Source organism: Entelurus aequoreus, linkage group LG01 (genome assembly GCF_033978785.1).
Source record: "Entelurus aequoreus isolate RoL-2023_Sb linkage group LG01, RoL_Eaeq_v1.1, whole genome shotgun sequence".
In the NCBI taxonomy this organism is placed as follows: domain Eukaryota; kingdom Metazoa; phylum Chordata; class Actinopteri; order Syngnathiformes; family Syngnathidae; genus Entelurus; species Entelurus aequoreus.
In genome coordinates this window covers 63,182,494-63,186,604 of record NC_084731.1, presented here as the reverse complement: position 1 = coordinate 63,186,604, position 4,111 = coordinate 63,182,494, and the positions used below count along the sequence as shown (strand labels likewise).

Genomic DNA, 4,111 nt, shown 5'->3' with positions numbered 1-4,111 from the left:
TTTGACATTTTTCTCATTCTGTAGAACAGACATTTCCCCTTGAAATCTTTCACTTTGACTGAATGAGATGACTGCATTCTCTGCTTGGATTAGATCTTGGTGAAATAAGCACTGTCCATGAAGTGTGGCTTTAAATAGTGTGGCTTTAAATACTTGCATCTCCTCTTCAATCTTCTTCTTTAATTTGACAGGATCATTTTCAACACAACTCACAGCAGTTTGAACTTCTTTTCTTTTCCTAGTCAGTTGCAAGAGTGCGGTCTTTACTTTTAAAAGCCAGGCTATTGCAATCTTCAGTCTCATCCAGGATGAGAAGTAGTGGATGAAATAGTTAGTTGGGTTCAACTGACTTTTGACAATGGCATTTACTGTGATGCCAGGTTTGATCTCTGGATCATCAACAGAGATTTTGGATTCAACTTGCAAGATTGACCATTCTTGGCTTGCTTTCCAGAGAAAATCTGGTCCTCTTATCCAATTTTTGTAGCCTAGGAAGCGATCTGCTGTCAGCCCTCTTGATGCTGCATCTGCAGGGTTTTCCTTTGTGCTCACGTATCTCCATTGTGAGACTGTTTGCTACAAATGTTTTAAAGCGTTTGGTTTCGTTGCTTATGTATTTAAGCACGGTTGTGCTATCCCTCCAGAAAAATGGTTTCTCCAGTTTTAACTGTAGATCCTTTCGCAGCATTGTGTCAACTTTGACAGCGAGGACAGCTGCAGCCAGCTCCATTCTGGGAATTGTCATTTGTTTTAATGGTGCCACTCTTGATTTTCCTATGATGAATGCAACATGCACTTCTTTGTTTTTGTTTTCCAGTCTTACATATGAGACGGTTCCGTAGCCACTCTCACTGGCATCCGAAAAGTGATGCAGCTGTGAGTGTGTGATTTGACCAAAGTGTGTAGGCTTCATGCACCGGTTAACTTTAAACTCCTTCATTTTGCTGAGATCTGCTAGCCATCCTGTCCACTGTTGAGAGAAAACGTGTGGTATGGTTTCATCCCATTCAAGCTTTTCCTTGCAGAGCTCCTGCATAATCATTTTGGCTGGCAGAGTAAATGGTCCTAGAAATCCTAAAGGGTCGTATACAGAGCTGACCACAGACAAAATGCCACGTCTAGTGTGTGGTCTTTCTGGTACAACAACTGTGAACTTGAACACATCAGTTTCCACACACCAGTGTAGTCCTAGGGCTCTTTCCATTGGTAGATTTTCCTTGTCCAAATCCAACTCCTTGATTTATTTAGCCCTGTGCTCTTGTGGAATAGATGTTAATACAGCACGGCTGTTGCTGATCCATTTGGACAGAGTAAACCCACCCATCTTTTACTAATTGTACTGCTTCTTGTTCTGTGGGAAATGAACGTAAACAGTCATCTACACAAAAGTTATGGCGTACTGTGTCTGTCACCTCAGGTGGAAAATGAGCTTGGTTGTCTTCAGCAGTTTTCCCCAAAGCGGTGGCAGGTGAGGCGAGGCCTCACCTGCCATCATGGAAAGAAAAAAAATGTAAAAAGAAAAAAAATTAATTAAATTGTTATATGTATTCAGTGATTATACTAGAAAGATTATTTTTATTCAAAATCGCTGAATTTTCACATTTGCCGTTCAAATACTGAGAAGAGACGGTGCGGTGATCAGCAGCCAGTTGAGGCACGTCACTAAGTTGTGCCTCACCATGGATTGCGCACTCAGCTAACTGCTGGCCTGCTGTGCAGTGAGACCGTATTGCTATATGAACTTTATTATACATTTTCATAGTTTAGTTAGCTGAGGTATATAATGTACAGTGTATTTTGTCAACAACTGTATGTGTGTAAGTATTTCTTGTGCTGAGCGATCATAAAACTGCTGCGAAGATGCACTGTGAGAGGCTCGCAGTAATCCCGCCTCCTTGTGCCGGTTAATGCACACCCGCCGCAGAATGCACCCCGGGCCCGCCACACCAACCAAAGCCCACACCCAAACCCTCCACGTGCAAGACCGAATCCACCCAAAAAAAGTCACTTAACAAGAAGCCAAAAAGTGCAAAAACAACAATGCTCGCGCCGGAGGAGCCGTGAACGACTGCAGGGACACAAAATTAGGTACACCGGCAGACTGAAGCACTGATTTCATATTTCATTCATTCACAACTCCTCCAACACGAACACCACTGTTCCCGCACTTATACCGTATTTTTCGGACTATAAGTCGCAGTTTTTTTCATAGTTTGGCCGTGGGTGCGACGTATACTCCGGAGCGACTTATGTATGAAATTATTAACACATTACCGTAAAATATCAAATAATATTATTTATCTCATTCGCGTGAGCGACGAAGCAAATGGCAGCCATCGTCACACACACGTCAGCAATCGTCACTCACACGTCAGCCAATAAGAATTCGGCGGGGGCGGGTCATGGCAGAAGTGCATTGTGGGTTTTGGAATGCTAACTGCTATATGCTATACGCTACTGCGGAGCTATTAAAATGGATCACATCAACGTTGGCGGTAACTTATAAAAACTGAGAAGGACTGAACTAAAATGGAAATCATATACTGCAGATTACAAACTGGACGTAGTGAAATATGCACCAGAAAACGGCGATCGCGCAGCAGAAAGAATGGACGCTAGCGGGCATACCAGGAGTGACACCGAGGAGGAAGATTTCATGTTATTTAGCGATCGGGAGTGACAGATTGTTTGGTAAACGTATAGCATGTTCTATATGTTATAGTTATTTGAATGACTCTTACCATAATATGTTACGTTAACATACCAGGCACGTTCTCAGTTGGTTATTTGTGCGTCATATAACGTACACTTATTCAGCCTGTTGTTCACTATTCTTTATATATTTTAAATTGCCTTTCAAATGTCTATACTTGGTGTTGGATTTTATCAAATAAATTTCCCTGACTTATACTCCAGTGCGACGTATACATGTTTTTTTTCTTCTTTATTGTGCATTTTCGGCCGGTGCGACGTATACTCCGGAGCGACTTATAGTCCGAAAAATACGGTAAGTAAAGGTAAGACCATAATAACGTTTTTTTTAATTAAATGTGCTTTTTTGTGTGCTACAGTTTGTATGTGTAAAGTTAAAGTTAAGTTAAAGTACCAATGATTGTCACACACACACTAGGTGTGGTGAAATTTGTCCTCTGCATTTGACCCATCCCCTTGATCACCCCCTGGGAGGTGAGGGGAGCAGTGGGCAGCAGCGGTGCCACGCCCAGGAATAATTTTTGGTGATTTAACCCCCAATTCCAACCCTTGATGCTGAGCGCCAAGCAGGGAAGAATGCTGGTATGAGCTTTTAAACATAACCCGTTAACTTCTGCCAATCAAATGGTGAATAAGATACTCTTTAGGGTTCATATGTTTGTAAATCTGACTGTGATGAAGTCAGTGCCTCACCAGTCATGAACTTCACCGCACGTCACTGCCGTCAGGCCACCATAAGAATCTCTGGTAGTCGACATGCTTATCAGACACCTTAACCTGATGGAACATGGCTTTAATGTCTGCCATCAAGGCAACCGGTTCTTGTCTGAATCTGATGAGGACTCCGATAAGTGAGTTGGTAAGATCAGGACCCTGAAGTAGTTCACAGTTCAGTGATGTTCCTTTAAAGACTGCACAACAGTCAAAAACAACTCTTAATGTTCCTTTTTTTGAGTGGTACACACCATGATGTGGAATATACCAGAGTCTTCCATCTTTTCTATTCAGCTGGTCTGCTGGTACCAATTCAGCATAGCCACTGTCAATCATATCTGTGAGGAAAGATGTATATTCTTTATGGAACTTTTCATTTTTGTTGAACTTGCATTTCAGGCTCTGGATGCGTTGCTCTGCAATACAACGGTTGTTCGACATGATGGGATCTTCTTCTTTAAAAGGTAAATTTAAACAGTAATGTTCATCTTTAATCTTTGCAGAGTGGCTCACAATATCAAGAAACGTTTCCTCTTCTCTTGACATTTCCTCTGTTTCCTTTCTGGATCTTTCACTGCAATCTTGGTTGTACTGTCTGACTAATAACTCCTCCAGGTTTAGAATAGATATTCTATTGACATCAGCAATAGGGCAGCCATTATGCCTGCTGGTGTCATCTCCTTTT

The 4,111-nt window shown here is 41.9% G+C and overlaps 1 pseudogene; it reads right to left on the bottom strand.

Moving 5' to 3' along the window:
* Positions 1–209: 209 nt before the first annotated feature.
* On the bottom strand, positions 210–1,204 carry LOC133647046 (uncharacterized; annotated as a pseudogene).
* Positions 1,205–4,111: the final 2,907 nt, after the last annotated feature.